This window comes from Callorhinus ursinus, unplaced genomic scaffold (genome assembly GCF_003265705.2).
Source record: "Callorhinus ursinus isolate GAN/ISIS: 27379988/994484 unplaced genomic scaffold, GSC_fseal_2.0 scaffold4, whole genome shotgun sequence".
NCBI classification, from domain to species: domain Eukaryota; kingdom Metazoa; phylum Chordata; class Mammalia; order Carnivora; family Otariidae; genus Callorhinus; species Callorhinus ursinus.
Genome location: NW_027397066.1, coordinates 96,840,364 through 96,866,075, shown reverse-complemented (window position 1 = coordinate 96,866,075; position 25,712 = coordinate 96,840,364). Strand labels below are relative to the sequence as shown.

Genomic DNA, 25,712 nt, shown 5'->3' with positions numbered 1-25,712 from the left:
TACATTTTTCTCTAATCTGAGGGAAGAAATAAATCTAAATGCTATTAGGTAGCATGCTTATGGGCATTTATGTGCCTAACTCACATTTAGCAAACACCCAGAGACGTTATTAAAAATGATTTGGTATTTTGGATTTTAGCTCAAATCTAGACCGTTTCTTGTGCCATAATAAAGAATTCATACATTTCATATAATTAAATAAAGAAATGTATATTTCCACAAAAAAACAAAAGTAGGTGAATAGCAGCTCCTAAAAGTTTAATGGCTGAGGCGTGTGAGCCATTACCTAACCTTGACATTAATTTACTCCAGGATCTGGTCCTTAATATCTATGTGCTAAAACAAGAGTAATTCCAGTCATCCTGAATACAACTTCGAGAAAGAAGTACATTATTTGACAAATCCCTATTTATTTATTTGTTTATTGCTTATACAAATTTTGTGGTGTAAGGATCATCATCTGATTTTAGAGATGATAAAATTGAGGAATAGTGAGATTAAGGAAGTTACCCAAAGTTACACATCTAGTATTTAATGGAAAAGAGATTCAATGACTGGGATTTTCCTAAATCCCAGTGTACTTTGGAATAGAGGCATACCTTGTGTTAAACTGTATTTCACTTTGTTTATTGCTCTTTGTAGATATTGTGGTTTTTATGATGGAAGTTTCAAGGCTTCAGTTGGGGAGGAGGTCACTGCAGATGTGGTGGAAATGGCAAGAGAACTAGAATTAGAAGTTGAGCCCGAAGCTGTGACTGAATTGCTACAATCTCTGATAAAACATTAATGAACGAGAAGTTACTTTCCACGGATGAGGAAAAAAAAAAAAAAAAAGTGGACTCGAGATGGATTGTACTCCTGGTGAAGATGCTGTGAAGATCGTTGAAATGACAACAAGGAATTTGGACTATTACACAAACTTAGTTGATAAAGTGGGGCTGAGATTAAGGGGACTGACAGTTTTGAAAGAAGTTCTACGTGGGTAAAAGGCTGTCAAACAGCATCGCATGCTACAGAGAAATCATTCATGAAAGGAAGAGTCAATCGGTAGAGCAAACTTCATTACTGTCTTATTTTGAGAAATTGCCCCAGCCACCCCAACCTTCAGCAACCACCATCCTGATCAGTCAGTGGCCATCAACATCAAGGTAAGATCCTCCATCAGCAAAATGATTGCAACACACTTTAAAAATTAAATATAATATATATATTATCTTCATACTTTACTTAGTGCTTGAATAACAATAACAACAAAAAAGGCAAATAATACTCTAATGACTAATCAGTTTCCCCAAATAAGGACGTAGTTTTTTATTTAAGACATTTGAAAATATTGTTTCCATTCATTAGCATATTTATTCACTGACATTTTTTCCTAACCAGTTTCTTTATTCCTTTCACCTTTATGTTTGGCTATACAGTGTTAATAAGTGGGGAAATTTCCCTGTTATAACTGAGGCCTGATGCCCATTCCATCCCTCTCTCCTTGGTTCAACAGATAAAATTTTGGGAAAACACCTCAGATCCAGGAGTAGGCCCTGATTAGTTTAGCCCAGTCATCACACCCATCTCCCTTGTCAGTGTTTGGCTCACTGGTCAGAAAAGTGTTAACTCTGCAGGACTGTTCTTATACCCTGAATATTCCAAAGAAAGGCCTTCAGTCAGCTCCTGGGAAATAACCTCTGAGCCCTTGGAATATTCTGCCTGGTAAAGTGGTTTGCCTGTAGTCTTGGGCCATGCTGTATGAACAGATAAGTATATCCTAACAATGTGATAGACCATGAATGCCTGTGATGGTGAGTGTAAGGGATAGAGTCCGAGGAGCTGAAGTCAGTTATCCAGGCACTGCACCTGTGACACCAAAGCTTGGGTGAGCTCCCTGGTTTGGCAACATTTTGCATGTGTCATTGCACATTGTCTGGGAGAATTAAGTGCTTCCTCATAGGATTCCAATGGGAAGGGATAGCTGGAAGCTTGAGCCTGGTTTTGCCTGGACTATGCGCCATGAACCCTTTCTCTTTGCTGATTTTGATTTGTAATCCTTATCTGTAATACACTGTAATCATGACTATAATAATTTCTGAGTTCTGTGAGTCCTTCTATGGAATGATCAAACCCAAGAGTGGTCTTGTGGACCGTCAACGCATTCATAAATCCAAATTAAGCTACTTTCATTGCAGTGGTTTCTCCTTAGAAATAAAATAGGCACAAAGCCTTAGTTGGCCCAATGAGAAAGACACACACACACACACACACACACACACACACACACACACACCTTAATATCATATTACTGCTGGATTTTGTGTTATTTCCACATTGTTTCAGTTTTATTGTTTGTTCTTTCTTTATAGCCAGAAAGCATTTCAAGTGAAATAAAACAAGATATATCCTGTCCATAGAACATGTAGTTCCTTTTGAGTTCAATGTTATTTCAAATGAAGAACTTATATTACCTTTAGTATCAAAGATTTTACTAGAGTTTAAGAAGCTCTTTTTAAAATAACATGCTGGTAATTGATTGCCTCTTTAATTAGATAAATGTTTTGTGGCTGTTACAAAGAGTATCAAAATTATATATATATTTTGTACATATACTATATATTTATTTAAAAATGTTTATATATGCTATATAATCAGTCAAAATTATATTTATATATTATATATTGACATACCATTATATATCATTATACATGTATGTACGTATGTATGTATGTATGTATCTATTTATCAATCTATATCCTTCCCAAATGCGGAATTGTGGCATTGGGAAAGTATCTTCTAATAATAAAAAGCTGCAGATCCTTGCTTCAGCTATAACAAATTTGAAATAAAAAAGTAATTATTGCTTATTAATGAAATTAACCCTGTAATTTGCATTCCCATTGCCAACAATAGTAGGAAAAACAATGTATTACTTTTGCAAACAATCCTTTGTGGTTTCAATAAATGAGCAAAATAATTCAAGAGGGTAAATTTAGAAGAATGTTGGAAGGAACATTTTACATGAATACAGTGTATTTAATATTTTGTATAAAAAACCCCATTTTATCATTAGCAAAACTTTAATTTTCCTTGGGCTGGGAAAAATAGAATGAACCAAATGTTCATTCCCCTGTACCAGCAAAGGAAATAATTCCATATGTATATATATACTGAACTATTCTTTTATTTAAAAATGTTTTCTTTTTATCTTTAATACTGCATTTTTAAAGGCAACCCCAAAAGACATGTATTAACTTGCTGGTAATTATTTGTATATTACATCATGTAAAGTGTAATGTATTGTGACACTTGAAAAGTGTTATATTGGATAGTAAATTAAAGTGGACAGATTCCAAAAGAATATTTTATTAAATTTTCTTGCTAATGTATTACTTTGACATGAAGAGTTTAAAGTTAATGAAGCTTGGCCTTTAGATAAGCCAGCTAAATCAAAAATGTTCCCCTCTATTGTATATTTTCTTCTTTTTCTCTCCTTCTCTTCTCCCTTTTCCTTCACCTTCCTTTCTCTTCTTTTTTGTACTTGCATTTAAATACACTGCATCCTAGAGCCTATCTACAGAGCCAAAGCAAAAATTTAGTTATAAGATTTATATCTTAATTGCTAAGATTTCCCAAAGGCTCATTTAATTTTTTTTAAAGATTTTATTTATTTATTTGAGATAGAGTGATCAAGAGCAAAAGAGCAAGTGAGAGAGAGAGAGCACAAGCAGGGGGAGAGGACTCGGGAGAGGGAGAAACAGGCTCTCACTGAGCAGGGAGCCCGATGTGGGGCTCCATCCCAGGACCCTGGGATCATGACCTGAGCTGAAGGCAGATGCTTAACCAACTGAGCCACACAGGGGCCCCCAGGCTCATTTAATATTAACTTCAGAAGGACTTTACAGTCAACAGTTTCTTAATGTCATTTTGAAGTTGAAGAAGATACTGTTTTATTATTGCCTGGTAGAATAGACCCTATTAAAATACATTCCCTGTTTAGAAAGGAAAGTTTATCCTATTTTAAAGAAGACAATATACATCAGTGGAAGAAACATTTATAAAGCAAGCTAAAATATGAATATAGGGTCAAAGGAACTTGATTCTACTCTGGATTCTTTAGTAAGTTGTTTATTTGGTTATCAGCATATTTAAGTCTACAAAACAAAGACATTGAATAAAGAAAGAATATATGTGAGGTTTCCTACAGGTATGTGATTGCATTTTTCTGACATTATCTAAAAACAATGAAAAGGATACAAACTCATAGGGAGTGGTGACAGACTCTCTTCTTGACCAAACTTAGTGATGTTCCTCACAACACTCTTTTCTACTAGGAACTTGAAAGTTCATAAAATATCCCAAAGCATCTTCTGAATATATTTTGTCCCATGCTTTCATTAACTTATATATTCAAAATTTACTATATAATTTTTGGTGTTCAAACTTTTGAAATGAAGTCATCCATGTGAAGTCTACAGGCTAAATTGTTGTCTTTATTTCAATTTAACATATAATTATACTTTTCTAACCATACCACAAATTGAAAACTGCTATATGAACAATCTTGGGTTTTTTGACGATCACTGATATTGATGTCATAACCCAATCCTGAATCCAGGAGATAGTATTTTACATCATTACACCATATAGAAAATATTATAGTCCAGTGAATAATCAAGTATTTTGGTTAAAGACCTCTATTTAAGAAAATATAAAATAATTCAAAATCTTGTCCCTCAGCAGCTTTATAATTTTTTGATAATTATTAACATGACTCTCTTCCCATTCAATTTAAGGCTTATTAGGTCAATTGTCTTCATTTTCTGTCTTAAAATTCCATCAGGTGTTTTCCAGGAACAAAACTGATACCACAGATTTCTTGTCAGATATTAAATATTTCTTCAAAGGATAGCAACTGCTAGTCACTGTGAAGCCTGGCAGATTTAGATAACATGGTAACTGAAAAACAATCATCATATTCCATTATTTGTCCTTGATGGTAACTATGGCTCTGCTTTGAATAAAAGTCCTACACAAGAATTTCATTTTGGGGATGCCTGGGTGTCCCAGTATGTTAATTGGCTGCCATCCGCTTAGGTCATGATCTCAGGGGCCTGGGGTCTAACTCCGCATCAGGCTCTCTGCTCAGCCGGGAGACTGCTTCTCCCCCTTCTGCCTCTCACCCTCACCCCATCCTGCTTATGCTCTCTCTCTCTCAAATAATAAATAAATAACGGGGTGCCTTGGTGGCTCAGTCTGTTAAGCGTCTGCCTTAGGCTTAGGCCATGGTCTCAAGTTCCTGGGATCGAGCCCTTTCAGGTGCTCTGCTCAGCAAGGAGCCTGCTTCTCCCTCCCCCTCTGCTTGCCTGTCTGCCTACTTGTGATCTCTCTCTCTCTCTGTCAAATAAATAAATAAAATCTTTTACAAAAATAATAAATAAAAATCTCAAAAAAATCATTTTCTATGAATCATTCATTGATAGTGATAGGATACCCACTAATGGGTATCCTATAATATAATATAAAATTAAAACCTGTGAAACATTTTCTGAAACCATGACATAATTGTACAGATATCTGTTAAGTAAATGTCACTGCTTTGCAGTCAGTTTGCCTTGGATCTAATCAGTGGAATCATTGAATATTTGAAGTGGTGTGAGAATGTTTATCTTTGCTTTGTATTTTCCATTCCAAATTACTTTTCTTGGTACAAATGTATTTTTTTAAATGCCCTTCAAGTAAGACCTAACTCTGTATGGAAAGAAAGAAAGAGAGAGACTATAAGAATTTATTCAGTTACTTATTTATATCAAAGGCCCCTCCCCACCAGCCCTCACTCAGAAGAACAGCATGCATTGCAGGCATTTTCATATTATATTTTTTTAACAGAAAGCTTTTATTTTTCTTTGATTCAGAAGAACAGAGTTCTTTCTGCTTTATGTAAATTTATTTAAACTGAAGAACAATCTATGCTTAAGATGTTTAGTGTATTATACTAATGTCCGTAAGGTAATTAAAGTAGTATAAATTTTAATGGTTTAAAATTGTCCTAGCATTACACTACATATTTAATGGTTTTTATTTTTAGTCTAGAAAAAAAAACCTACCAAAAAATTTAGAAACATTTTAAACAATCCTCAAATCTACAAAATTGTGGACAATTGTTTAAAGAATATAATACTGACTGGTTTTCAGAACAGAGGTCATAAACAGTGTTCAAGCTGTAGCATAATATTTCATCATAAATATTTACTGATAATTTAAAAAGAGTTACATTGTATTTAGTGCTAGGTTTTAGATTATTATACAGATGTTCTTTACTTAAACTGAGTTGGGAGTCTCAAAAGATATAATTTATAAATCCACCCTATGATAGATTTGCAAGAACTAAAACAAGAAGATAAAGACCAAATTTTGATCAGAAAAAAAATTTTGAAGTAAAAACTTTCCTTTTACACTGTGTTGGAAATAAAGCTTCTAAAATAGACCTTGATCATTCTTTAATCACATCAGCAATGTAGAGACTCTGTTTAAAGCCAAAGAATGCCTTGTACTTCTCCAGGCAAAGAACAAATTGAACTCTACATCAGGTCTCTAACAGATGGATGAGGGCTATCATACATTATGCCAGAATCAATGCCATTTGGCTCTGTCACTTTCCAAGCAATAAATATAAATTTCTTATACCAGTGATGTTTTATCTAGGATATTTATTCTTTCAGTTTTAAGTGGATACCAACCTATTAAATACTTATTTTACAGGATGCCTGGGTGGCTCAGTTGTTAAGCGTCTGCCTTCGGCTCAGGTCATGATCCCAGGGTCCTGGGATCCAGCCCCGCATTGGACTCCCTGCTCAGCAGGAAGCCTGCTTCTCCCTCTCCCACTCCCCCTGCCTGTGTTCCTGCTCTCACTATCTCTGTCTCTGTCAAATAAATAAATACAATCTTTAAAAAAAATAAATACTTATTTTACAATTTATAAAATAGGTTGTTTGAAAGAACCAAAAAACGAAAAAACCAAAAACACGTGGCCTCCAGCAACAATATATTCACATTATATTATATTGTACTCAGAAATAATACAGTCTTATTTAGGTTTCATCAGGGAGTCAACCTAGATTGCTGCAGTAAAGATTCATAAGAAAGTATCTGTATAATGACATCTGGAAATGCTCCAGATGAAATCTTTTCTAATACACAATCCATCTGGTACTTGCCTGGAAGGAAATCTTCAAAGAGAACCAGAATATAGCTCAAATGTTCTCTCAAGTGACACCCAACGGGGTCTACAAACTCATTTGCTCTATCTCTGCTTCAGTGAATCCTGTATTCAAATCAGTATCTATCGACATAACGTTACTTTTTCTTTCTTTCAGCAGAGATGTTCTATTTATGGTATTTTAGTCTATAACCTCATCCATTTGTCTATTAAGTTTTAGCTTCTATTCTTTATTGGATGATAATAAACTATTTCTTTGTAGTAAACACACAGGGAGAAATGTTTGCTCTAAGGAAAAAGGAGAGTTCTCCAACATTTTTTTATTTTTATTATTTTTATTTTTTTAAAAGATTTTTATTTATTTATTTGAAAGAGAGACAATGAGAGATAGAGAACACGAGAGGGAAGAGGGTCAGAGGGAGAAGCAGACTCCCTGCCGAGCAGGGAGCCCGATGTGGGACTGGATCCTGGGACTCCAGGATCATGACCTGAGCTGAAGGCAGTCGCTTAACCAACTGAGCCACTCAGGCACCCTCCAACATTTTTTTAAACTTTAATTTCGTAGTGTGATTGTTTTGAGATGATGAAACTGATAATAGCGTCCCCTGCCTTGCTCTTCCTCTCTCTTTGCCACCTAATTGAATTATTCCAAGGATGGGATATGATGGTACTAGGAGATCTCTGTTTCCTTTTCCTATTTCCCAAAGCCATGAAATCTATCACATGATTTTTAACCCACTTACACTTAACTTCATGTAATAGTCAGCCCTCTAAAACTTATATAATTTGGAAGCTTAAACCTAAAAATCTTATATCACAAACACTCTTGAAAACAGTGCAAAGAGTAACACCATTTGGGCTTCTGACAATCCTAAATTTATACAAAACTATTGTCACCATATTTGGGGTCATAAATATGGATAACACATTTCCCTTAATAATAAGTTACTTACTGAGCACTCATAAGGTAAGTATTTTCTAAACTCCTGATGTGGAATATCTCTTTAATAATATCAAAGCAATTTGAGGCTAGTACTGTTATTCTCAATCTACATATAATAAAGTGGCAGCACTAGGGTTTTATAATCTGACTAAACCCATATCCATATAACCAACAGATTGTGGAATTGAAATCCAATCTGAAAAGTGAGTTAAATAGTCATGGAAAACCTCCCCTAGGATTAAAAAATTCTATCTCAGAGTATTAATATTACTGTGAATTAATGAATCAAATCATTAAATATCTGCAACCAAAAGAGATTTTATAAAGCATATACTTTGCTCTGCTCAGATGTTGGAATGCCCTCAATAATTGCTTCACATTTTAATGTTTTTATTTCTCTAAAGTCCATATTCATATAGTACTTCTATTTAATCTGTATCCATTTCCTTTTTATATATTTATATGTGAATACCATTTTAATTTGAAGTTACTCAATATTTACTTTCTTTACTGAAATCTGTTTCAGAGACAGAACACTGCAGTCTCTGCTTTTCAACTCCTGCCTTTGAAATAATTAATTTCTGTGATGACAAAGAGCACTTATATGCCTAAGAAGAAAATGTCAAGATTCTCTTTCATTGTCAAAAGTGTCTGAAATTGTTGAACTTCAGTCTGGAATCTTGACTTAATATAAGTGTGTTTTCTAATATATCCTCATTAGATTTCTGGGCTGACCATAACCCTATAGGCTTGCTGCACTGTCTTTCTGCTCCATTCACTACATGAGTAAGCATGGGCAATGATGCCTGCATATGATACTCACAAGGACAGGAAGCTGGGGAGGAAGTTGAGCCATTTTCCCTGCATAAGAAAGAAAATAGCTGGGGAGTAATAAAATAATTATGTAGGAACTAAGATTGCCTCTAAGGATTGTACTTGATGGACAGTACTAAAAAAGATAAAATTATATTAGCATTAAGAAATTTTTCTTGGTAAATAAGTTAAGTCCCACCTTGAGTTAAAGAGAGAAATTTTTTTTAACCATGATTTTGTACACACACACACACACACACACACACACACACACACACACACACACTCCTTGCAATAAAGAGTGCAATTACTTCATATTACAGGGATGCTATACACTTGAAGCTAATGAAACGTTGTGTGCCAATTATACTTCAATAAAAAAGAGTGCATTCTTATTATAAGGGATAAATTGTAACGGATTTCTGAATACATCAGGCGAGTATTACTGAAGGAGATACTGTAAGTGATCAATTCTAAGACTCAGAAATCTCTGTCTAAAAGAAAGAAAAGCAGATTAAATATGTCTAGGTGCTTTAAGCTTGCTCTATAACTATCTCTTTAAAGAGAATTTCATTTGGATTCTGTCATTTTGTAATTTAGGGCAATTTGCAATCAGGTAACCAGGGTGAACTTTGTTTATTCCAATGGTGATAGAGATTCTGACCTCAACTCTTTATTCTGAGGAGAAACATATATCTTTATAGCAGTACCTAATTAAATTAGTTTGAACTTTTAATGTCAACTAAAGTGGCATCTTCTAATTAGCTTACAATTAGACAATATAGAGTTAGTTTTTATAGGATATTTTTTTCTTTGGATGCTCTTCCTAATTCATTCATTGTTTCCCATGTTTTCAAATGACCATTTATGAGGTTTTATTACAGCCCATGTTCTTAAAAAGTTGTCTGAAAGGCAGTAGAAAATTCTGATTATAAACATTATTACTTCTAAAAGTGTGTGTGTGTGTGTGTGTGTGTGTGTGTGTGTGTGTGTAGGGGAAGCAGGGTTAGAAGCAATGATCTTATTTAGTTTGATGCAAAGAACATTTCAGCTATTCATATTTCTACAAGTTATATCAGTGAGTTCAAGTTTAAGATTATAATATGTAGGCACACATACAAAGTGCTGGAACAAATATAAAAATTTTGACTGTTCTCTCTCTTTGTCTTCAAATCCACAGTTTAATCATTTGATAGATGGGACACTTCTTTTTAAATTTACCTGTATGTGGGGTCGGACACCTTTCTAGATTTATAACAAAGATCTAAAGATTTCACTAGACACATCCAAAATCCAGCATTAATGATATGTGGAGGCCAATAAAAAAGTAAAAAGAAAAAAGAAAGAAAGGCTTTAGTAGTAAATGTATATTCCTAGAATTACTGAGAAAATAGATAGGTTCTCCAGAAAAATCTGGGATATATCTGCACTGGTCACTTTATTTATTTTATTTATTTTGTCTCTTTAATGTTAACACTGCTTTAAAACTGGAGCTTATCTAGAGGATTATGTAATATTTGAAAAAAAATGTTGAATAATCTAGAACAGCATTCAAACCTGAATTTATCAAGAGGAAGATGAAAGACTTGGAAAGTGTATTAAAGAATCTGAACTTTTAATATCAATAGGAAAAAAAATTAGTGGGCACATGATATTAGGGAGGCAGATTTCAATTTTCAGAAGAAAACTCTAATAATTAAAACTATTCAAATAGGCTACTATTCAAATAGGCTACATTGTAGGAAGAAAGTGTCTTAAATTGTAATTCTTTATAGTTTCAATGTCTTTTTACATTAACTATTTCATTGCACTCTTAAAACTTTATTGAAGCAATACAAAGCAGAATTTTTTATTATTTCACAGATGAGAAAACTGAGGACAAGAAAGTTCAGTGAAGCCATTACAGACTTGCAGATGATATATTTGATGAAGGGCTAATATTCAAAATATATAAAGAACTCATACCAACTCAACTCAATACCAGACAAACAATCCAATTAAAAAATGGATAGAGGAGCTAACTAGGCATTTTCCCAAGGAAGACAAATAGTTGACCAACAAACATATGAAAAGATGCTCAACATCACTAATCACCAAGGAAATGCAAATCAAAACTATAGTGAGATATCACCTCACACTTGTCAGAATGACTATTACCAAAGGGCAAGAAATAGCAAGTATTGGTGATGATGTGGAGAAAAAGAACCCTTGTGCACTGTTGGTAAGAATGTAAATTGGTGCATGGTCACTATGGAAAACAGTATGGAGATTTCTGAAAAAAAATTTTTAACCCACAGTAAAATATTGCTTTCTGGAGTAGAATTCAGTGATTTATCACTTACATACACTGCCCAGTGCTCATCACAAGTGCCCTCCTTAATACCCCTCACCCATCTAGCCCATCCCCCACCTACTTTCCTCCATCAACCCTCAGTTTGTTCTCTATCATTAAGTGTCGCTTATGGCTTGTTTCCCTCTCTTCCTTTTTTCTTCCTCTTTCCCATATGTTAACTGTTTTCTTTCTTAAATTTTACATATGAGTGAGATCATATAGTATTTGTCTTTCTTTGTCCGACTTATTTCATTTTGCATAATACACTGTAGCTCCATCCATATCATTGTCAATGGCAAGATTTCATTTTTGATGGCTGAATATTATTCCACTCTCTCTATATATATATATACATACATATATATACACATACACACATTTATACATTTAATTTATATGTGTGTATATATGTGTGTGTATATATATATATGACCTATATATATATATATATATATATGACCTATATATCACATCTTTATCCATTCATCAGTCAATGGACATTTGGGCTCTCTCCATAGTTTGGCTATTGTTGATAATGCTGCTATAAACATCAGGGTGCATGTACTGCTTTGCATTTGTATTTTCGTATCCTTTGAATAAATAGCTAGTAGTACAATTGCTGAATCATATGGTAGTTCTATTTTTAGCTTTTTGAGAAGTTTCCTGAAAAAATTGAAAATAGAACTATCAATGATCCAGCAATTTCACTTCTGGGTATTTGTCCAAAGAAAATGAAAACACTTATTCCAAAAGAGATATACACTCTTATGATCATTGCAGTGTTATTGACAATAGCCAGTGTATGAAAGTACCACAAGTGTCCTTCAGTAGATGAATGGATAAAGAAGATGTGGCATGTATCCATGATGGAACAGTACTTGGCCATAAAAAATAAAATCTTGCCATTTTTTGACAAAATGGATGGACCTAAAGGGTATTATGCTAAGTAAAATATGTCAGACAAAGAGAAATACCATATGATTTTATACCCCAAAGATACAAATATAGGGATCCGAAGGGGTACATGCACTCCGATGTTTATATCAGCAATGTCCACAAGAGCCAAACTGTGGAAAGAGCCAAGATGTCCATCGACAGATGAATGGATAAAGAAGATGTGGTATATATATATACAATGGACTATTATGCAGCCATCAAAAGGAATGAGATCTTGCCATTTGCAACGATGTGGATGGAACTGGAGGGTATTATGCTGAGCGAAATAAGTCAATCAGAGAAAGACATGTATCATATGACCTCACTGATATGAGGAATTCTTAAACTCAGGAAACAAACTGAGGGTTGCTGGAGTGGGGGGGGGTGGGAGGGATGGGGTGGCTGGGTGATGGACATTGGGGAGGGTATGTACTATGGTGAGTGCTGTGAATTGTGCAAGATCATTGAATCACAGATCTGTACCTCTGAAACAAATAATACAATGTATGTTAAAAAGAAAAAAGAAGAAGATAACAGGAGGGGAAGCATGAAGGGGGGAAATCGGAGGGGGAGACGAACCATGAGAGACGATGGACTCTGAAAAACAAACTGAGGGTTCTAAAGGGGAGGGGGTGAGGGGATGGGTTAGCCTGGTGATGGGTATTAAAGAGGGCACAATCTGCGTGGAGCACTGGGTGTTATATGCAATGAATCATGGAACAAAACAAATGATGTAATGTATGATGATTAACATAACAATAAAAAATTTAAAAAAAATACGTGGAATTTTAAAAACAAACCAAATGAAAAAACAAAACTGAAACAGACTCATAAATGCAGAGAACAAACTGGGAATTCCCAGAGGGAAGAGATGTGGGGGAGTGGGTGACACAGGTGAAGGGGATTAAGGAGAACAAACTTCCAGTTATAAAATAATTAAGTCACAGAGATGTAAAATACCACATAGGGAATATAGTCAATAATAATGTAATGGTGACAGATGATAACTAGACTTATTATGGTGAAAATTTTGTAGGAAAAAAGTAAATTTTGCTATGATCCTACAATATAACACTACATAGTAGTGAGGATTAAATGGACAAATACTACATACAACAATATGGCTGAATCACAAAAATAAGTTGAACAAAAGAAGCCAGACACAAAAGGTACACACTGTGATTTTCTTTATATAAAATCAAGAACAGGCAAAACTAGTCTGTGCTACTAGGACTCTTGAGGGGATTAGTGACTGGAAAGGAGCACAAGGCTGGCTTTGGACATGCTAGTAATGTTCTGTTCTTGATCTGGGTGTTGCTTAGAAAAATGTGTTTCTTTTTTGAACATTCAATAAGATATATACTTTTCATTGTGCACTTTCCTGTATGTATATTGTACATCAGTTTGGGTCTCTTAAAGGTAGCATTCCCTCAAAAAACAAAAACAAAAACAAAAACAAAAAACAAAAGCAAGTGAACAAAGTCATTCCAGGCTCAAATCTCAAATACTGATTTTATCATTCTAATCCATGTTTTCTATTCACTACAACACAGTGATCTTGAGTGGATACACTGGCTCATGCAATATGGCATAAGTTTTTGAGCCCATAACTGAACCCAAGAAGCAATAGAGTGGACTGAATGAGAACACAAACTATGGAGCTAGATGGTGTCAGTACAAATTGCAGCTCTACAAGTTACTGGCATTGTTCTCATTTGTAAAATGGTGTTAGTAAATTTTTATGCCTTAAAAGATTGGTTGTGAAAGTTTAGCAAGTTAAGGTATGGAAAATAATCATTATCATCTTGTGTGATGTAAGGTACTAGATACTTGTTAGTTTCCTTATATAGCATCCAAAATGTTACTTTGGAAGACAAATTTACATACCGTAGGAGGAATTCTACAAATACAGGAATTTAGAGAGAGGGTTGTGATTTGAAAATGGTGAGCTCTTGAGTTCTTCTTTTGCTGTGATATTCTATGTACAGTATTATATTGTAGGTGTCAAATAGAAGTTGTCTCCCACACTAGATGTGCCCTTGATTTTTTTCTTTACCCATACAATTCAATCCCAAAGATTTCCAAACTAGGTCTGAAGTGGAAGAAATTGTGGGGGGAGGGGCAGCGTGTGAGGGGAGCTGATATGTATGCTTTGGAATGCTAGCACAGGCCTTAGTAGAGAAGGATGTTTAAAAATCTTATTTAGTAATTATCTATATAACGTATGCTTACAGAAAGCATTTTCCTGAAATGTTCAGTTTTGCTTTTAATATTTCCAGATTTGCAGTCTACTAAGGTAACGAAAATAACCCATATTTGCTTTATTGTTCACAGAACTGGAACTCTCAGATAAATAACCAAATTTGCATATTTGAATTGTATACATATATTTTACTTATTTGTTTGTTTGTTTATTTTTAGAGAGGGAGACAGGTGAAGGGGCAGAGAGAGAGAGAATCTTAAGCAGGCGCCAGCCTAGCACAGAGCCTGAGGTGGGGCTTGATCCCAGGATGCTGAGACCATGACCTGGGCCAAAATGAAGAGTTAGATGCTCAACCAACTGAGCCACTCAGGCACTCCTGAATTGTATACTTTAAACCAACATGATGTGAATGCTTCTTTTCCTATAGTGATGGAGCAAGAGGAAGGTATAAGTTAATCACAACATAAATTGAGAAGGAATATCAATTTGTCAGAATGCGATGAACTGTAAAAAGATGGATGCACTATATGTGTAATGCTATCTTCTTTGTTTTCAAGTGCATAAACTTTGTGATAGATCCTTAGTTTTATCTGGGCTACAAATTTATTTATCCAACAATATTATTAGGAAATGATTAGACTGAATAGAATACTTTCATCCAGTATAAGCTAGGACTCACAGACCATTTCCATATTTGCACTTTGAAATGTGTGTAGGTTTTTTTTTTTTTAAGATTTTATTTATTTATTTGAGAGAGAGAGAGAATGAGAGATAGAAAGCACGAGAGGGAAGAGGGTCAGAGGGAGAAGCAGACTCCCCGCTGAGCAGGGAGCCCGATGCGGGACTCGATCCCGGGACTCCAGGATCATGACCTGAGCCGAAGGCAGTCGCTTAACCAACTGAGCCACCCAGGCGCCCTGTGTGTAGGTTTTGAAATGGGTTTAGTTTTTCTGTTGAACAAGGAAAGTAAGGTTTTAACCAACAGAAAAAAATTCCCATAAAATAATGACAATGGATGGATATATTGTACCCAATATGGGCTCTCCTATTAGAGATAGGTCTAAATAATCTAAAAACTACAAACTGGAAGTCCATCAAGATGAATCAAGCAAAAAAAAAAGGTGGAAAACCTGTGAGGACAGCACAGAAACTTCAATGTGGACAAAAAAAGTAAATGAGATTGATTTAATAACCACTTTTGTAGAGGAGATAAAATTTCTTCTCTACCCTCCTAGGGTTTTCTGCAGGAATTGACATAAAACAGATTAAGAAAAGAAAAACATACAAATTTCTAGGAAATTTTACATGTAAGTGAGAGCTTTCACAAGAAAATTGAAGACCCCCAAAGAAGCAGTTAGAACTGATCACTTACATAATAAGTTGGACAAAGAGTAGTGGTGAATTGTGAAAACATGTCAGACATGGGGATTTGAGCTAGGGAAGTCAATGGAGGAAAAAGAACTAAGAAGATAAGGGTGGTTTAGCAGGTTGTTTGTTGGATCCCTCTCAGCCTTGGCTCCCCATCTCTAGTTCTAAGAATGCCTCCCCTCCTTTCTTCTTGTACAAGGAGGGTACCTTTCATGTGGGAGTTTTATCTCTTGCTTTCAAGAAAGAAAAAAAAAAAAAAAAAAGATCCAAGTGTCCCTCCTGCATCTGCTATTTATTAAGTGCCTTTAACTCAAAATATTCAACATGTAAAAGTGGCATATTTTGGGGTAACATGCTCTAAACTTTTACATTTTCTGTAGAAAACAATGAAAGTGCTATCCAGGATGAAACCCATCATGTTAATAATAGCTATTAATTACAAAGAGTACTTTAGTTGCAATATATTATGGTGATTAAGCAATAGAAAGAATAATGGCAGAATGATGAAATGATGTATTTTTTTCAAATTGATAATACATTTTCATAACTTATTATAAATAATATTTTGTTGACAAGTCAAGAGACTGGAATATGGTCACTAGCACAAACAATGAAGATAAAATTAGGCTTGCTTTATATTTTTTAAGGTTTCATTTATTTATTTGAGAGAGAGAAAGCATAAGCTGGCAAAAGGGCAGAGGGAGAGGGAGAAGCAGGCCCCCTTCTGAGCAGAGAGCCCAACACAGGGCTCTCTCCCAGGACCCTGAGATCATGACCTGAGCCAAAAGCAGACACTTAACCGACTGAGCCACCCAGGTGCCCCAAATTAAGCTTGATTTCTATGAGAATTAAAATGTGCTAATTTTTTTTGTTCATTTTGCACTTGCAAAATATGACAAAATTCATCAAGGATGATTAAATGTACAGTGATGAACAACTTCTGGAAGAAAAGTGGTCTTAAAAATGTTGACTTGGCAAAATATTCTGATATTTGGCATTTGGATGGCTGTTTAGTTTTTCACTGTTCATTCAGAAATGTGTATAAAACATTGGTAAGAAAAAAAAAATTAGCAAGAAATTTATCGTTATAAAAATTAGAGCTTACCTATATGGCAGTATTTTGTTTTTCTGGTAATTACAGCAAATTTGAGTCAAATCTTAAAAATAGCAACTTGTGGATATGCATTAGTTAGTTTTGGCTGTTTTTAAAAACAATCTATTTTACTTATATTTCCTGTGCCAGAGGAAATGCTTGGAAATACAAATAATAGAAGTGAGATGGCTTCTCTTTGCCATAAATGAAGCTTCTGGTTTTAGACCCTCACCATATGAAGTCTCTTCCATCATGCCCAGGACAACTGAATACAGCTGTAGTGAGAATTCACCTTTAGTTAGAGCCAATGCTGATCCTTCAGATTCTGCTGCTGTTTTTCAGAATGCAGTTCATGCTGTTGGCCTCATATAGGGAAACAAATGCAGGGTTAAGAAGGGGATTTTGGAAACATGTGAACAGCTATACCACCTATAGCACTTCTGCTGTTGAGAAGTTGGATCTTTGAGATCTGCTGTAGTTGAGATGACAGAGCAATAATCTGTGGTAAGTGGAAATACAAAGAAATTAGCCATGATGATGGAATGCCTGGGTGGCTCAGTCGTTAAGCATCTGCCTTCGGCTCAGGTCATGATCCCAGGGTCCCGGGATCGAGTCTTGCATCGGGCTCCCTAATCAGCAGGAAGCCTGCTTCTCCCTCTCCCACTCCCCCTGCTTGTGTTCCCTCTCTGGCTATGTCTCTCTCTGTCAAATAAATAAATAAAATCTTAAAAAAAATTAGCCATGATGGACCAAGAATGAAGAAACTATTCAAAAGCACTCATCTAAAAAACAAAACAAAGCCCGAAAGCACTCATCTAATCCACAATCCTTTTCTCTAAGGAGGCAGTTATGATCCTTGTTAAAATACATGGCTTATTTTCTTTTCTATGTAAATACTTTTTCAAACAATCCTATTTAAAAGTAGTTTATATAGATATTCCCACAGATGTTAAATTGATAATCTGATGTGATTTTTTTAATCATGTCCCTGTTCCCTACTGCTTGACCCTTGTTTGTGATTATTTTCTTTGTAGTATATTATTATTAGTAGTAGTATTTATTAGTATTAATTTTCCCTGCTAAAGAATTAGCATCCAAGAACTATCACTGAGTTTTTCTCCCAAATTACCCTAAGATGACTTTTCTATTCTTAGAAACGTCCAAGAAAGGGATTCTACAATCGTATCTCATAACATACGTATCCATAAAGTTTTTTGCATTCATGAACTACTTCCTCATATCAAATCTAAATTACTCCTGTTCCAAGTTATACCCATTTCCTGTGGGTCACTGAAGGTAGATGCAATAGATGGTTGACATTTTCTACATACTGGCATTAAGCATAAAACTTGTTAGTCATGTAATTGTGACAAATGGAGCAGAATCTCGAAAGAAAAAAAGAAAGTTCATTGATATTCTTCAGGTTAATACCAAGTGAATTCAGAAAGATTCAAAAGAATTTTCTGAAATGATATCCCCAACTTTAGTAAACTATTACAACTCTTATTGTCAGAAAATTATGATCAATGTACTCAATAGAACATGAGTGGGTAATAGAGCTCATGGCACTATCCAGACTTCTTGTACTTTTAAGGACTAGTATTTTAGTTTATTTCTCTTTTAATTCATTGACTGGGTAATCTTCTCTCCATTCAAAATGCAAATCAGGAGGAAATCACTTAGATTGTTACTTACACTTGTTATGAATTTTGAATGGCAGAACTTACAGATAATAAATACAGTAACTAGAATTAATTGAAACCATTTTGAGTTTATTCAATAAACATGTATAGAATTTGCCAAATTTCTGTGCATAAATATAAGTTGTGGAAGTGTTCCTCCCTGAATCACTCCCCAAATGTTGTGGAGCAGGTAGTATTTTTGTCCTATTTTATCTTTCAAGAAAATGAAAAGAGAAGACCATTTGAAAAAGCTATGTCATAATGACTTAACATATTTCCAGCTACTAAAAGGAATGAAAAAGTTCTCTACACACATCTATAGACTTTTGAATATGTCTTATAGGTTTGGATTGAAAATTTATGGGTGATTTAAATATACAAAAATAAAATTAAGAAGGAAAATATAATTTCCCAAGATTGAAAAAGTACAAATAAATAAGTGTAGTAAAATAACCAAATCAAAAATAATTATTTCAAGTGATTTTAAACACTGAATGCTAACTGTACATTTTTTGGAAGATATAGTCTGAGGATAAATAGATCTGCAATAAACACTTAAAACTGTGTTCAGTGGTTTAATTAGCTAAGTAATACAGGTATCATTTTGGAATTCTGAGCATATTTCAGAAAATAATGAAAGTATTTAATCTTTATTTTTTTATTTTTTAAAAGATTTTTTTAATTTATTTGACAGAGAGAGAGAGAGCACGAGAGCAGGAACACAAACAGGGGGAGTGGAAGAGGGAGAAGCAGGCTTCCTGCCTAGCAGGGAGCCCGATATGGGACTCGATCCCAGGACCCTGGGATTATGACCTGAGCTGAAGGCAGACGCTTAACGACTGAGCCACCCAGGCACCCTAAAGTATTTAATCTTTAGCAACCAAAGTATGCAGTGTGATAGAATTAATACAAACATTTACAATTTTACAACATTTAATATAAATTGGGAATATTTGTTTTTAAAATATATATATATATATTTTTTTTTTTTTTGCTTTGTTAGCTGAGTTAGTCTAGATGTCAATTCAATCCAGTAGCAGTAGACAAAACTAGCATTTGAATTGTGGTATCTAAATTCTATTCCAGGTCTGAGGAGGAAAAATATGGAAGACCTTGGGACTCTTCTTTGCCAAAAAACAATGAAGATATCGGAAATTAATGAACATTAGTGGACTTATACCAAAGGAAGCAAGAACCTACATTGAGGTCTCCAGTTCCAAAAGTGAGTCAATTAAGTATAAAAAAGAATTGTAACTATAATGAATAGACTTACATTGAATATTTAAAAATTTGTGAGTTTAAAATAATAGTCCTATATAAAAAGAGGAAGCCACAACAACAGCTATAGGGCATTTAAGCCATTTAACTAAAGCATGGATATTTTATTCTGAAAATAAGCTATTTAAGGGGAAAAACTAGACTATGTCTAATTCAATCCTACACTTCTTATGTAAATTGCATTTTAGCTTTGATGGTAATAGGTTCTTCTTTATATAGTTTTCCATTAAATAAAAGAAGAAAAATGATGGAAATGAAAAAAGAACTAAGCATTTTGCAGGTTTTATTTTTTTAATAATTGTTCAGACAAATATTCTCAACGGATGAAATAATGAGATGACTGGTTAATGGGGATTCTACAATGGCCATATGAAGGGTCACAAGATGAACCTCTTGATAAAACTCAGTATGGTTATAAAAATCTAAACATTAACTGTCACATGAATATGCTGAATAACTTCTTAAATTTGCTTATCCTTGAATTTTTACTTTTATAACTTAGTCATTTACCTCTAATATTGTTGTGCAATTAAATACAAGTTATTATCTCTGAATTAATAGATGTCATAGAGTCAAAGTTCAAGGTAAAATTAAATGCTGAGTCCTTAACTGAAGTGAGTCCAGGAGAGAACATATGGTAACCATTTCATTGCTCTGAGGCAGTATATTTGTTCATGCATACTAGTAATCCTTGGATATGTTGCCCTACATTATTCTTTTTTCTTTTTTTAATTTTATTTCATTATGTTATGTTAATCACCATACACTACATCATTAGTTTTTGATGTAGTGTTCCATGATTTGTTGTTTCCATATAACACCCAGGGCTCAATTCAATATGTACCCTTTTTAATACCCATCATCACGCTAACCCATCCCCCCACCCTCCTCCCCCCTAGAACCCTCAGTTTGTTTCTCAGAGTCTATAGTCTCTCATGGTTCATCTTCTCCTCCAATTTCCCTCCCTTCATTTTTCCCTTCCTAATCCTTTTTTTTTAAATCATTTAATGTATTATTTGTTTCAGAAGTACAGGTCTGTGATTCATCATTCTTAAACAATTCACAGTGCTCACCATAACACATAACCTCCACAATGTCTATCACCCAGCCACCCCATGCCTCCCAACCCCCATCACACCAGCAAACCTCAGTTTGTTTCCTGAGATTAAGAATTCCTCATATCAGTGAGATCATATGATACATGTCTTTCTCTGATTAACTTATTTTGGTTAGCATAAAACCTTCTAGGTCTATCCATGTCATTGCAATGGCAAGATTTCATTTTTTGATGGCTGTATAATATTCCATTATATATATATACCAAACTTCTTTATCCATTCATCTGTTCATGGACATCTTGGCTCTTTTCATAGTTTGGCTATTGTGGACACTGCTGCTATAAACATTGGGGTGCACATACCCCTTCGGATCACTACATTTGTATCTTTGGAGTAAATACCCAGTAGTGCAATTGCTGGGTGGTACAGTAGCTCTATTTTCAACTTTTTGAGGAAATTCCACACTGTTTTCCAGAGGGGCTACACCAGCTTGCATTCTCACCAACAGTGTAGGACGGTTCCCCTTTCTCCACATCCCCACCAATATCTGTCGTTTCCTGACTTCTTAATTTTAGCCATTCTGACTGGTGTGAGGTGGTATCTCATTGGGGTTTTTATTTGGATTTCCCTGATGCCGAGTGATGTTGAGCACTTTTTCACGTGTCTGTTGGCCATTTGGATGTCTTTTTTGGAAAAATGTCTGTTCATGTCTTCTGCCCATTCTTGATTGTATTATTTGTTCTTTGGGTGTTGAGTTAGATAAGTTCTTTATAGATTTTGGATATTAGCCCTTTATCTGATATGTCATTTGCAAATATCTTCTCCCATTCTGTTGGTTGTCTTTTGGTTTATTGACTGTTTCCTTTGCTGTGCAAAAAAATTTTATCTTGAAGAAGTCCCAATAGTTCATTTTCCCCTTGCTTCTCTTGCCTTTGGTGATATTTCTAGGAAGAAGTTGCTGTGGCTGAAGTCGAAGAGTTTGCTGCCTGTGTTCTCCTCTAGGATTTTGATGGACTTTTGTCTCACATTTAGGTCTTTCAATCATTTTTGAGTCTATTTTTGTGTGTGGCATAAGGAAATTATCCAGTTTCCTCCTTCTGCATGTGGCTGTCCAATTTTCCCAACACCATTTGTTGAAGAGACTGTCTTTTTTTCCATTGGACATTCTTTCCTGCTTTGTCGAAGATGAGTTGACCATAGAGTTGAGGGTCCATTTCTGGGCTCTCTATTCTGTTCCATTGATCTATGTGTCTGTTTTTGTGTCAGTTCCACACTGTCTTGATGATTACAGCTTTGTAATACAGCTTGAAGTCTGGAATTGTGAGGCCACCAGCTTTGCTTTTCTTTTGCAACATTCCTTTGGCTATTCGGGGTCTTTTCTGGTTCCATATAAATGTTAGGATTATTTGTTCCATTTCTTTGAAAAAAGTGGATGGTATTTTGATGGAGATTGTATTAAATGTGTAGATTGCTCTAGGTAGCATTGACATCTTCACAATATTTGTTCTTCCAATCCATGAGCATGGAATATTTTTCCATTTTTTTGTGTCTTCCTCAATTACTTTCACAAGTATTTTATAGTTGTCTGAGTACAGATTCTTTGCCTCTTTGGTTAGATTTATTCCTAGGTATCTTATCGCTTTGGGTGCAATTGTAAATGGGATCGACTCCTTAATTTTTCTTTCTTCTGTCTTGTTGTTGGTGTATAGAAATGCCACTGATATTTGTGCATTGATTTTATATCCTGCCACTTTACTGAATTCCTGTATGAGTTCTAGCAGTTTTGGAGTGGGGTCTTTTGAGCTTTCCACATAAAGTATCACATCATCTCTAAAGAGTGAGAGTTTGACTTCTTTGCCAATTCGGATACCTTTTATTTCTTTTTGTTGTCTGATTTCTGTGGCTAGGACTTCTAATACTATGTTGAATAGCAGTGGTGATAGTGGACATCCCTGCTGTGTTCCTGACCTTAGGGGGAAAGATTGCAGTTTTTCTCCATTGAGAATGATATTCGCTGTAGGTTTTTCATAGATGGCTTTTATGATATTGAGGTATGTACCCTCTGGTGAACATGGATGCAAATATTCTCACCAATACTAGCCAATAGGATCCAACAGTACATTAAAAGGATTATTCACCACTACCAAGTGGGATTTATTCCTGGGCTGCAAGGTTGGTTCAACATCCACAAATCACTAAACGTGATACAATACATTAATAAAAGAAAGAACAAGAACCATATGATCCTCTCAATAGATGCAGAAAAAGCATTTGACAAAGTACAGCATCCTTTCTTGATTAAAGCCCTACATTAGTTTTTAATCCCTTTCCTTGCCTTAAAATATTTTTGGCACAATTCTTTAAGTAAGAACTTTATCTTCAGAGGAGGAGTAAGATTGTGGAGGAGTAGGAGACCTAAATTTCATCTGGTCCCAGAAATTCAGATAGATAGGGATCAAACCATTCTGCACACCTATGAACTCAACAGGAGATCGAAGAAAAGAATAGCAGCAACTCTCTGAGCAGAAATGTGACCACTTTCTGGAAGAGTCATATTCTATCCCTTCATTGTAGTTAACCTTATTTTTGTTATATATATAAGTTGTTCTCTCTTTAAAATTTTGGGATACAGTTTCTTCTAACAGACCAAAATATACCCTAAATCTCTAGTGTATGGCTTTGTTCTATTCTCCTGCCTGATCACATTCTCTCCCCTTTATTTTTTTTTTTAATTTCTCTTCTTTCTCTTTTCAACCAACTTCTTACCTTATCAATTCCTTTTATAAAGTCTTCTAAAATTTTCATCTTTACAATCATATTCCATCCCTTCATTGTATTTATCCTTATTTTTGTACATATATAAGTCTTTCTTTCTTTAAAATTTTGTTTTAAAATTGTTTAAATGTTAAATTTAAATGTTAAAATTTTGTTAGTTTCTTCAAACAGACCAAAATACACCCAAAATCTAGTGTGTGGCAATGATCTATTCACAGCCTGATTATATTTGATCATATTCTTTCTTTTTCATTTTCTTTTTTTTTCCCTTTTTTCTTTCTTTCCCTTTCTTTTCCCCCAGTTTCAGGTCTCTTCTGATTTGTTTAGTGTGTATTTTTCTGGGGTTGTTATTACTTTATTAGCATTTCGTTGTGTCATTCATCTGTTCTCTGGACAAAATGACAAGACAGAAAAACTAACCGCAAAACAAAGACCAGAGGCAGTACCGACTGCCAGGGACCTAATCAATACGGACATTAGTAAGATGTTAGAACTAGAGTTCAGAATGATGATTATAAAGATACTAGTGGGGCTTGAAAAAAGCATGGAAGATACTAGAGAAACCCTTTCGGGAGAAATCAAAGAACTGAAATCTAACTGAGTCGAAATCAAAAAGGCTATTAATGAGGTGCAATAAAAAATGGAAGCTCTAGCTGGTAGGATGAATGAAACAGAAGAGAGAATTAGTGATATAGAAGACTGAATGATGGAAAATAAAGAAGCTGAGAAAAAGAGAGATAGACAACTACTGGATCACGAGGGCAGAATTCAAGAGATAAGTAATACCATAAGATGAAACAATATTAGAATAATTGGGATCCCAGAAGAAGAAGAAAGAGAGAGGGGTTTAATGTATATTGGAGCAAATTACAGCAGAGAACTTCTCTAATTTGGGGAAGGAAATAGGCATAAAATTCCAGGTGGCACAGAGAACCGCTCCTCAAAATAAATAAAAATAGTTCAATACCCTGACATCTAATAGTAAAACTAACAAGTCTCAGAGACAAAGAGAAAATCCTGAAAGCAGCTCAGGAGAAGAGATCTGTAACCTACAATGGTAGAAACATTAGATTGGCAACAGACCTATCCACAGAGACCTGGCAGGCCAGAAAGGACTGGCATGATATATTTAGAGCACTAAATGAGAAAAATATGCAGCTAAGAATACTATATCCAACTAGGCTTTCACTGAAGATAGGAGGATGCATAAAAAGCTTCTAGGACAAACAAAAACTAAAAGATTTGCAAACACGAAACCAGCCCTATAAGAAATATTGAAAGGGGTCCTCTAAGTAAAGAGAGAGCCTAAAAGCAATGTAGACCAGAAAGGAAAACAGGCAATATACAGTAACACTCACCTTACAGGCAATACAATAGCACTAAATTCATATTTTTCAATAGTTACCCTGAATGTAAATGGGCCAAATGCCCCCATCAAAAGACACAGGCTATCAGATTGGATTAAAAAACAAGACCCATCAATATGCTGTCTGCAAGAGACTCATTTTAGACCCAAAGACACCTCCAGATTGAAAGGGAGGGGGTGGAAAACAATTTACCATGGTAATGGGCACCAAAAGAAAGCTGGGGTGGCAATCCTTATATCAGACAAATTAGATTTTAAACCAAAGAGTATAATAAGAGATGAGGAAGGACACTATATCCTACTTAAAGGGTCTATCCAACAAGAAGATCTAACAATTGTAAATATCTATGTCCCTAACATGGGAGCAGCCAGTTATGTAAGCCAATAAATAACAAAAGGAAAGAAACACATTGACAACAATACAATAATAGTGGGGGACTTTAACACCCCCCTCACTGAAAAGGACAGTACATCTAAGCAAAAGATCAACAAGGAAATAAAGACTTTAAATGACACACTGGACCAAATGGACTTCACAGATATATTCAGAACATTACATCCCAAAGCAAGACAGTATGGTACTGACACAAAAACAGACACATAGATCAATGGAACAGAATAGAGAGCCCAGAAATGGACCCTCAACTCTATGGTCAACTCA

The 25,712-nt window shown here is 34.8% G+C and overlaps 1 long non-coding RNA gene across 1 annotated transcript in view; it reads left to right on the top strand.

The window, feature by feature from the left end:
- Positions 1-1,057: 1,057 nt before the first annotated feature.
- The window catches only part of LOC141372491 (uncharacterized), a 57,406-nt gene continuing 32,751 nt past the window's right edge, over positions 1,058-25,712 (top strand). The window contains exons 1-2 of the long non-coding RNA XR_012377755.1: positions 1,058-1,148; positions 19,661-19,796. This is a non-coding gene — a long non-coding RNA (uncharacterized lncRNA). The remainder of the gene's footprint in view (positions 1,149-19,660; positions 19,797-25,712) is intronic.